The sequence below is a fragment of the Diuraphis noxia genome, unplaced genomic scaffold (assembly GCF_037042655.1).
Source record: "Diuraphis noxia isolate RWA-SAM2 unplaced genomic scaffold, SU_Dnox_SAM2 contig0004, whole genome shotgun sequence".
Classification (NCBI taxonomy): domain Eukaryota; kingdom Metazoa; phylum Arthropoda; class Insecta; order Hemiptera; family Aphididae; genus Diuraphis; species Diuraphis noxia.
In genome coordinates, this window is record NW_028301714.1 from 9,474,082 (window position 1) to 9,486,699 (window position 12,618).

General features: G+C 28.8%; 1 long non-coding RNA gene across 1 annotated transcript in view; it reads left to right on the plus strand.

The window, feature by feature from the left end:
* LOC149055678 (uncharacterized) overlaps positions 1 to 9,950 on the plus strand; it is a 91,358-nt gene extending 81,408 nt beyond the window's left edge. The window contains exons 2-3 of the long non-coding RNA XR_016191339.1: positions 9,655 to 9,727; positions 9,801 to 9,950. This is a non-coding gene — a long non-coding RNA (uncharacterized LOC149055678). The remainder of the gene's footprint in view (positions 1 to 9,654; positions 9,728 to 9,800) is intronic.
* Positions 9,951 to 12,618: the final 2,668 nt, after the last annotated feature.

A 12,618-nucleotide genomic window follows, 5' to 3' on the forward strand; every position in this document is an offset into this window, starting at 1 on the left:
GATTCAGAGATTACCTTTTACAACCTCACAAACTTGACCTCTTTATAATAATAGTGTAGGTTTAGTATATTTTTGGTCGAAAGATGGCGCAACTAATACAAATACAATTCCTATCTCCCTCTACTTAGACAAAAAATGAAAAATTGGGCGATGTGGTGACACTCGGGAACGTACTTGGAAAACTCTATGAAAATAAATTGTAAAAAAGTTAAATAGCGTTGTCACAAAATGGGAACATAAAAAAAGCCTGTTCTTTTACATATATATGGATTAAAAAATCAATAATATGATAAAAGTGTTACTTTTTGAAATAGATTAATTAAATATTTAAAACCTTACAGTCATATTAAATATCTTCACAGGATTACATAAAAACGATATATTTGTCAATATTTTGATCCTCGTTGTACAAACATAAAATCATAATAGGGTTGCGAAAAAGATCCACTTTCAGATCAATAATAATACATATATTACGTTATGTATGAGGTATATTATATAAGGTATCTCCTATATCAAAGATAAAAAATTTTTCAAAATGTTCAAGTTGCAGTTTATTGTTCCCCAAATATTTTATCTCTTGCGTATATGTATAACAAAATCAAATTCATGAATTTTATAAACAAATTAATACACAATGTGAATTCACGAGTTGATATATTTTATTTTCCTTCAAAGGTCCTCCCTCCAAACTAAAATATTAATGCAATTCTGAGAAAAAAAAATGTTTTGACTTTCATTGCATTTAGTTCATTTTAATATTTTACAGTTATTTTCTTTTTTCTCAATAATTCGTCTTTACTTCGATCTAAATACAATTTTTTTTTTATATTTTAGTATTAATAATAAACAATGCTGCAATTGAGTTGAAATAATACTAAATACATTATTATTAAATTATTTAAATTCCTTATATTATATTATATCTCGTTTCATAGTAAATACAGATCTCGTCTTGGAAACGATTAAAAAGTGAAAAATATATTTGCAAATTGGTTTCAATTCTACAAGTATCAACGATTCATCCTACATTTTATAATATGAATATATACGAATAACATAATAATGTGAGATAAACCTTTTTAACATTTGTCTGTAACAGTGGAATTCCGCCCAGTAAATTCCAATAGGTGAGGTGGATGTTATAATTAATAATACATTGAATTAATAGTGGAGGTATAGTGGAGGTATAGTATCAAAAAAACAAATAAGATGGTTAATGATAGTAAATGGGCCTTAACCTCCCCTTCCTGGGTATGTTTAATTTATCCTTAAAATCCTTAAATTTCGTTTAATCTGTAATAGTATAGTAACCGTCCACAAAATCAATTAAACAATATTAGTTTCATAAATACCTAATCATAGTTTAGAGACTTAAAAAAGATCAGTTTTAACTTTTTCGTTTTGAATGAGAGAATCATATATTAATTGTGTACGAAATCCTCTGAAGCGGTGGCCTTGATGACTATTATAATACAATGACACACATCTACCGCAAGCACATCGGGTCAAGCACGAATAAAATCGTTTTCATTAATTCATCCCTCCCTCGGTCACGTATCCGTATAGTCCCTTTTAGTCTCAAAGCCACCGTCGCCGCGTATAACACTTTTTCCGTGATGGCCATCGTACTATTATTATTATTATTATTATACAAGTAATAACCCTTTCGTCAGTGATGGCGAGGAGAGCACTGCACACAATAATAATTATGCAGCAATAATAGTTTGGTGTGGGCACACATACACATATACATACACATACACATACACATACACATACACATACACATACACATACACATACACATACACATACACATACACATACACATACACATACACATACACATACACATACACATACACATACACATACACATACACATACACATACACATACACATATACATACACATACACATACACACACACATACATATCACACAAAAGAAGGCTTATATAGGGAAAAGTTAATGAAGAACATTTGTATGTATATGCGTATATATACACGTTTGGCGTTTGCATGCGCACGTACATAATATGAGTTTTAACAAGGAACCACTCCCCGCGGTCTCTTTGTAGCATTATATATATATATATATGTTAAACCCATTGTTGTTCGGCGGCGAAAGGCTTCCGCATAGTGTGCGAGAAAGAGAAAAAGCCCATTTAAGCCGGTCGGAACATCACAAGAAAGACCACGCGCGTGCAACACTGCTCTCCGTGCACAACTCTATACCCCCTCTACAACTATAGTCTATAATATACACACACACACACACACCATATTATTATATTATATTATATCGTGTATAATATAATGTGCTAAAAGGGGACGATGAGGGAGAAGAAAAAAGGACAAACGGTAAAAATAAGGGATTTTGTCGTCGGAACAACGAAACTATAATATATATATATATATATATACATGCACGCGTGGTGTGTTATCGGAGTCGTCATCGTAGTCGTCAGCCCGAGGGTCATGCCGCGAATATGTGCGAGTGCTACAACAGGACATCACCCCTCCGACGACGGCAACGACGATCATCGCCCAGCCATACACTTATCGACTATAGACCATGACGCTGACACTATAATATATATATATATATATATATATATGTATATGCACTATGCGTGTGTGTCTGACAAACGAAACTTAACTACGCGGACTACGAAAAGCCCCTCGAAACGGGTTTTCCAATAATCGAAAAATTATTAAATTATTATTATTATTATTTTACGATTTTCGATTTGACTCTCACGCTTTACGCTGGAAACGATATGATTGTATAAAATATGTCGCTCGTGATTGAATTATATTTTATATCTTTGAGCATTTCTCTGTTTCGACTAAATTATGAAAATAGAGAGCGGAAGTATAATCGTTATAATAATCGCCCGAATCGTAGTACCTACAATTGATAGTATAATTACTGTTTAAAATATGTATTCGTATAAACTGTTCAATTATATAGTATAGGTACGTAGCGCATAACAACATGCGGTTTTAATGAAACATTTATTTTCTTGAAAGTTTTTTTTTATTATTATTAAATTGTTCAACTCGAATACAAATGACACTGGATCAATATTGTAGGTATATATTATAATCTATACCATTTGAATAGCGTACTTAACTATAATTTCTTACCCAATACGACGGATTTAAATACAATAGACTCTTCAAACAGATTCGTATTTAAATTATCATACACTTTTCGTTTCTAAATTCCTGTACATATGACTTATCATTATTATTAATTCAAATACTTCCATGTATAACAGATACTATAAGTTATTATTTAAATAATCAAAACTAATATCAACTATATTATTAAAATATTGATGAATTTAAATAGACTTCGGAAAACAAACAATTATCCGATTTTTAGGCAGCATATAATTTTTATTTTTTAGATTCATTAAACAATAAAACTATAATATATTATTATAATTAACTAGAAAAAAAAATATAGATTCTAAGTGGTAATTAAATAAGAATGAATAGTTTCAAAGCTGCGCCGAATAGAAAATCAAAGTTATCTGTGTTTGAACAACAAGTCACGTCAAATAAGAAAATTAATGTAAAAAACATTTTGAGTTGTAAAATACGTCGTATAAGTCCTGCAGAAAATTTTTCCAGAAAGTTTTCGAAGTTCTATTTAACATCCGTTTATATAGCTCTTTGAAGATTATTCTTGGTAATTTCCCAGCCCGTATTTCTCACGAGTACATAATAAAGACAATTGGCGTACATACATTTCACCGAAAACATTATTATTTTACTTATATATATATCTATTCGTGTATATATATATATATATACGAAGATGATAATATATACCTACTAAAAAATTGATTTATAAAGTTAATTTTAAAAAAACCCAATAAAACTTACCCAAAAAATATTTAACTGTATAAACTTTAAACAAGTAGGGCACTTGCCTAAAAAAATATAATTATAAAATCATAACTAATATACGAAATTAATAAACTTCGTTTAAGCTAGCATATAAAATATATAAAGCTCAACATAACACTCGGAGGAGAAACCATTAGACTATAGTATAAAGGGACGCACTTTATCCAGTGAAGTTTAACCTGATACTTGAAAAAAATTAGTTGGAAATATGAAATTAATATAATATCTAAAGGCCTTGTTCTAGGGTAATCAATTTTAGAACAAGAACATTTGCGTTTCACATAAATTTTTTTATTGAATAACTTTTTTTTCAATCATTAATTATTAATTTATTTGCATTTTATGTTTGTGAAAATTATCTCTAAATATTACATCTATTTTGTGTATTTGACTATTATCAAAGATTATTATCATCAGCAGACACGTAAAGTTTAATAACTCAGAAACTACTTGTTAAAATTTCGATTTAGATGCGTCAATACGTAAATACGTTAAAAAAAAATCATGTGCTTGACAATTTAAAAAAGGGTGGTATTTTTATTTAAAAAAAATTTGCATCGCCATGGGACACTGATCAAATAGAATACACAATTTAAGTACCTAATCATCTGGAAATATAGTCATTACCTATTCATTGAGTGGAATTAAAAATTCCAAAAATCAGAATTGCGATAAATGTATTATTAAATTATAAATGGGAGTGAGCGTGCTTGTTTTGATCATTGTGTATGTGCATAATAAATATCATAGATAATATTAAAATACAAATATTTAACGTGGTTTAATGTGGTTTAACACTACAGCATTTAAGTATAAACTACTATGAAGGGTAGATTGCAGTAGGTATATTGACCTTCTAAAATATTTAACGGTTAATTAATAAATATTTATGGTTTCACGTATTCCTATTTATATGGCTATACATATATGTATATTTATAATGTCGTTAATTTTCACTCTTATGGCATTTACAGTTTTACGTTGTTTTTTTTGCTTTTAGACAATATCTGATGTTATAAAGAATTTAGTTATATTATTTTCTGATGAGTTTCGTATAATATTCGTTATTTTAGATTCTGAACGCAGTGCAGAGGAATGTATTGATTTTACAATGATGTATGATTATTTTTATTTTTGTGCCTGTCATCATGTTTTGGAGTAAAATTTTTATTTTAAGGTGTACTTATCGTAGTAAAAAAAAAAAAAATCGTTAGTCACAATTTTTGTTTATAAGCATTTTAAGTTCAAATGTTTACGAAATTCGTCAAAATCACGAAAATTTGCATGGGATTATGAAGTTGAAAATTCATAAAATTGTTGTGATTTATAACCTTAATAAAATTTATACCTCTCTCCGCAAGTTTAAATCCATTCTTAGTGAACTATTGCAGAAAAGGAGATTAGTTATGGAATTATAAATAACTGTGCTGTATTACCCGTGAACTGGTTTCAAAAAGCTATTCTGCTCCGTTCTTTTGTGTTCTGATTTACTATTTTGTATATAATTATTATATTTGTCATTTGAAAATACTTCGATTGTATAATACGTGGCCAACGCGTATAGGTATACGAAAACGAAATACAAAATAAATTATCTAAGTATATATCATATTGAAATGTACAGCCTTTGTTTTAAGGAATGGGAGTGAATAGAAACTGTGTTTTAGATTCTGAGCGGAGCGAGGAATGTATTGATTTTACCATGATGTGTGTTTTATTTTTATTTATTCTTTGTGTCTGTATATCACGTTTTGGAGCAGTAAAAATGATTCGATTTTCGACTTCAGTACCACCTTGTTAGATCAGAAAGTGAATCTAATTAGTACTTTGGGGGGTCAAAAGTAAAAAATTCTCAATATCTAAATAATCGGAATACACAAACTAAAAATTAAGGAAAAAATGGGAATTTTTACGCACAATCAGTTTTCGACAAAATCAATTTTGGTTTTTGATGTCACTTTAAAACAAATGACCATAGATACATGCAATTTTCAAAAAAATTCGACTTAAATTGAACTATTTATAGGCATAAGCAATTTTTGATCATTATTAGTTTTTTTTAAAATTAATATCGATAAAAATTTATTTGTTGGGTAGAAAAGCGTGAAAATTTAATATAAGACTCCTGACATATTGCTACAATAGCAGTTGAAAAATAAAAGAAGTTCACTGTCACAATTTTTTATAAGCATTCAAAGTTTGAATTTTGACAAGATACGTAAAAATCACAACAATTCGCAAATTATTTTAAGCTAGAAATTTATAAAAAAAAATTTTTTTCCAATCTAAGATTTGAAAATTTTTTAATCATCTATAATATAATATCCTAGTCCCTAGACAGATAAACCGTCTCTGCTCATAATCGTTTTTTGTATACAATGATATAATATCATTGGATTCAAATTTAATTCCATCCATTACATGTAACCCACTTGTAATCCACGACTTACTCGCTTTTTTTAAATGTGTTTTTAGATTGTAAGCGTGGTTTTGATGATATCGATATACACACAAGACACCTTGCTCTTACAAACGGTATAACAATCACATTAACCTGATATCATAATAATATTATCTTTGAGTATCTTAGAATTCTAATAAGACATGCATTATTAATATAGGTCAAAGGGGTGAACGTGAAATCACCCTGTATATTATATAAAACGTCCATATTATCATAAAATGCATATTAATAATATAATTTACACACGTCGCAGCCGCATGTGTCTGTCGTCTGAGCGCAAGGCGGTTTTTATTCTTTCATTTATTTTTCTTCGTTCCCACGTACACTCACATATAGGTATATAAATTAATGTAGTGTATTATGTCATACACTTGTACATCATCCCCGTGTCATGCCAAAACTAGTTTAGCGAATTTATTGTTGTTGTCGTTTTTTTTCCAACCACCGTCCACCCATCATAGTCACATTATTATTATTATTTTTTTTTTTTATTAGATAAAGTAGAATATTTACAATCTGTAATTTATATACATACAATAAGTAAATATGATAACAAAGAAAAGGTAGGTATAATATGAATGGCGTGAGGAGGGAGGTCCACCAGTGTGGATACCCTCTAACTTGGCGGACATTATTATTTTATTATTATAATTGTATATATTATTTTATTGTATCGTGTAATATTGTATTATGGCACTTCGTCGCTGTACGTATAATTTTGGTATAAGCTGTACGAGGGGTATAAACTATACAGGTAAAACGTGCGGCGGAAATAATAATTGCAGTCGACGGCGGAAACGATTACGTGACTCGGGCGATAAACGGTAAACTATATTGTGTTATATATATGTACGCATGTGAGTGTATACGACTGTATCGCGTCCAGAAGGTTTTACTTGATCAGCTGTTGGAAATAACCATTGTCGAGTCTCGGGACCTGCTATCTGCAGTAAGTAGCTATATAGCTGCGTAAATATATAAAAATACAGGTAGTACGACTGCAGTACTGCACACCTCGAGACTTTGATAAAATAATAATTATTTTAATAACAGTCACCTTATATTATTCGCACCATCAGTATTGACGGCAATAAAAAGCAAAACGCCATTGTCGTCGATGTTAACAAAAACGATGATAAAAAAAGCAAAACATTATTACCTATATTTTTATATTGCATGCACTCGGTATTTTATTTTTTGTTTTTTAAAGTTTTACTGGTGTTTATCATTTAAACTTGTTGACATTTTTGTACATAAGATCACAATATTATGATAATTAAATAAGAAACAGGATTTAAAATGTACAATAGATTAACAATCTTTTACATCACAAAACATTTAACAATATTATACAAAATAAATATTATCTACATGATAGAAAGTTAATTAGTAATTTAAGACGTCGCGGAGACGACCAAATTGAAATCTGCAACTATTTGGACGGCCGGACGATCATACAGATTAAAATGTTGTGGGTCACTTGCTTTTTGTAATTGGTTGAAGAAGATTGCTGATAGTTCCTTTATACAGTTTTTGATAGTTGACAATTTAAAGTCTAAGGGTAGTGCATAGTTTCAAACAGAGCAAGTGGCATTTGAGACTACAAGCACTCGGTATTATAACGTCATATTATAGTAAAATATATAGATGTTAATAATAATTAACCTAACATTGCAAAATATGTCCAATATAATTCATCATCAAATTTGGTTTCAACTAACTAACTACTACCTAATTTTATTATAATTTAAACCGAATACGCGGAATACCTTTTCGTATTATATTATATTATAATGACGAACCGGCAAGCTATGCGCAGTTCCTATAAAAATCATTAAACTCCTTTGTCTCTGTGTACACCATGAAAAATTCACGATAATTATCGGACATTTTTGCAGTGTATTTTATTTTTAGTTCGTTCTTATTATGTTGTTTAAAATGAAAGGGCTTTAAAATTAAGGCCATCAAATCGGATTCAAAATGCGAAAATTTACTGATTAACCATGACTGTAAAAAAAAAAACAGAGAATATCGCGTATTTTTGCGCGACTATCCATGACGTTATGGTAATAGGAACAGCAGCCTTTTCCACGTATTTTAAAAGTTTACTTTAAATTACAAGGTAAATATCAATATTTTCCTCACGGATTATTTAAACGATAAAGAATTTTATGTTAAACTATTAACGATTAATAATTATTATAACAGACCTTTAAATAGGTTTCTTAGGATATTTTGACATCGACAGACGACATTTTTATAAGTATGAAGTAATCAGTAATCATATACAATTTTAAATTCAAAAATATTTCTTATATTATATTACTGTATTTTTTTTTTATATGACCCTTGTAAATTGTCAATTAATGTTTGATAACGTAAAATTAATGAATCATTTTAAATACGTAAACTCGTTGATTTTGATTCGAATTGTATATTTTAAAAATAAATTAAAATTGCAATTATTGAGTGATTGTTTTATTTTGCCGTCAATTAAATCTAATATTTTCTACTCTCGAAAAAGAAATATATCAATTTCATAAAATCGCACACTTATCAGTTACAATAAATAAGGTATTATCTGCTTAAAATACGAGTTAAAATGCATAAAATTATTCATACAAAATCGCAATTTTTGAAATTTTGTCCAAAAACCTTATGTGCACAACTCCTAAATGACTATTCAATCTGTCATAAACCGTAATATTTGTATAGCTCATTAGTGGGACCCGCTACTACCGTCAATTTTAGCTCAAAAAACCTTTAGTTAGACAAATTTAAAGTCAGTTTATGTTGTCTGATTTTTATTTTGAACAAAAATTTGAACTCGACAGAAAATTTTCCGTAGAACATATGGAACATTAACAATATTATGAATCTGTTCATACCGTAATAATTATAATGAAAACGGAAATGTTTCATGCCATCTACTGAAATTTTTGAATTTTTCTACTGGATTAAAATTTTTTTCAGAGTCGAAATCGGTTAATGTTAGCTAACTATTTTTGTCAAAACATTAAGAAAGTTGTCAAAAAATTCGTTCAGTAAATTTTACATTGTTATCGATTATTGACATATCACATATTATGTGTGCGCATATTATGAGTGTTAAATGCATTGAATTTCACTCACACTAATAATAATTTACAACTAATGCATGGATCCCGGACGGCTAAAGCCTGATTAAAAATTGCTTAAATTTAGCTCCTTAATAGTCGTAGTGAGGTCATTCAATACTCGTATTTATAATATCATATTTTTAGGTGGTGTTACAAATAACATTTTTATTATAAAGATACATCATGGGATGGAATAATTTTCCAATAATTTTTTTGGGTAATGAGGTATTTTGTTTTCTACATTATTTATTTGTTCTTATATTGTATTTATTTATTTTTTATTATTTTAGGATTTGTACCTTAATATTTGTGTAGTATTTTCGGGAGACCTACGTATATAAGAGCATCCTTCAACGTGATTGGTGAAAATGTTTTCCAGGACAAAGCAGGCAGTTAACCGGAAATCCGAGTGATTGGACACGTATCCCTGCAGTGATGAAATGATCCTTATACACGGGTATGTTGTACATTAATGGCAAAATAAATTCAATGTGTTTTTATATAGGTACCGTTTGGTAACACGTTAGATGACCGTAAACCATTGATATGATACTAAAAAAGCGGGTCAGGCTGGTTAGACCACTCGTTTTATTGTGAAGACGCGTTGTGATTTGAAATATATACATAATATGATATAAATGTATTCTTAAGCAATTTGTATCGTATTAGAAAAACGAATGTGAGCTGCAACATACGTGATATTATATGTGTAATGTGTATATCTTAGAAATATATTAACGATTTTCGGATAGATTTTTTCTTATAGGTATTCTTAGTTGTTATGATATTAGATATTAATAATGGAATAAAAAAAATTAACTTTTCAATAGAATCTGCAGTGCATATATACACACCAGATTTTAATTTTAACGAAAGTCTTGTAGACGAAACTTTTATAACCCAAAAATTATTTTCTTCTACTAAAAACACACAATCGTGCAAACAATAGAATAAGTCGTAAGAATCTAAAAAATGTCTGTACCTAAGTCACTCATCTATATTCATTAAATTATATTGCTAATAACAACATGGATTTTTTAATGCCAATACGAGTAAACCTAATTGTTCCAGTATTTTATGGGAACATAAAAATAACGTTTTCTATATACATTGGCATGCCATGTTCATTTTGACCTACATTGGTAGTTCGACTATAAATGTGTCCTTTTTTATTTATTTATTTCTGTTGCCAAGCTTTAAAGCCAATTTTTATGCTCTCCGAGTTTGAAATTGATCCCTCTACTCATGTGTAACGTATTAGCTCTGAAGGTTATTGTTGTCTCCATTCTCATAAAACCGAAATAAACGATGATTGTACAGAAAGAGATATGTGGTAACTGGTATAACGTACTGATGTGGGGACTTGCGTTAAATATAAAATCCTAGTTTTTTTTATCTTGTTAATCTTTAAATAATTTTTAAAACTGATGAGAATCAAAATACGTTTTGTTTATGCATAAAAGCAATTTTAAAATCAAAATAATTATTTTTAAAATGTATGATGTAGTACTATTTATTAATTATTAATTAATTATAAGTCATAATAGCAGTTTACTACAATTACTATAGTTAATAATAATATATATCATAATATGGTACACATTTATATAAATATCTCATAATATACTCGAAGACAGCAGATAACTGCAGTTATCCTCATCATATTTTATGAACATAGATTTTAGATAGTATTCTACCAATCACCAGTTATTTAGTTAAACTCACATTTTTCGACCTATCATATTATGATTCACTTCTTTATTCTCTTCGTGTTCATCTGGATATTAACTTTCAGATCTGTTTTCTAATGATCTTAAAGTAATGTCTAACTCCACATTTAAAGCCATTTACTAAATTCGTTGTTATTTATGCAGATAGATCTCTCTTATCTGTTGGATATTTATTATAATATATTCTAGAGCTATATGTTTCTATTACTAAAAACCCCCTTCTTCTTCTTCCAGCCAAGTGATTTGCCGTCATTGAAGCCTTTACAATAATTTTAAATTTTACCCCGAATAATTATTTAATAATATGCTTCGATTATGGCATGTACCTACTCATATATATAAAACTTCATTAAAATTATTGTACCTGTGATCTCCATATTCTGTTAAATTGTCTTGCTTTACAGAATAAACGACTAATTATAATTACTCTCTTAAAACTCTTAATATTTCTTTCAATCTGCACTTCATTTTAAATACTAAATATGTATTTGCAGCTATATTTCAATTGTAATCACTTTTATATTGAAAGCTTGCATTATTATTTATATAATATACTGTTATTTATTATATTTTAAATTCGTTACATTAATTTACTGTAGTTGTGTTAATCTTAATTGTATACTATAGTGGCTTTTAAAATAATAATAAAATATAGCGTCTTAGATAATCAGCCTATACTAATATGTAGGTATCTATCTATATGTCTTGTAAAATATCGAAATTTATAGGTACACGGAAACTACATACATCTCGATCTCGATACTCATTTATTTTGTTTCTTTAGATGAATCTTATTAAATATACATCATAGGTACATAATATTAAGGTGCAATAAAATTATTACCTTTCCTAATTCTCTGAGCATTCTTTATATTCTTTATAATTATAATATTCATTATAATATCCACAATGCGTTGTATTCGCGTTATTTAAAACGTGAAAACCTTTTGATAAAAACCATAATTATACTTAATAGTAACTGTTATTACCACATTTTAATTTGTTAGTGCCATAATGCAATTCTATACAATGTATGCTTCCGAGAAAAAACGAAGCAATTTCGCGTAATGTATATAAATGAAACTGTTCGTTTGAAACTTCGCCAAGTTTGATTTGACTTCAAATTTCAATCATCTGCAGTCATTGCTCATCACATACAATATATGTATTATAAATTAATATAATACGATAATCATAATTCTAATGTAATAATATTATATCCGACCGCTGACCTAAGAAAATCGGTATACCACCTACATTATACGCAAGTCTTAGCGAACACGACAAGGTGCAACCAAAATAATTCTAAACCGCGGTTGGCTGTGGCCAATGGTCATACCGTTGGGCGTAGGTTGAATATTTAATTACGTTTAATCCG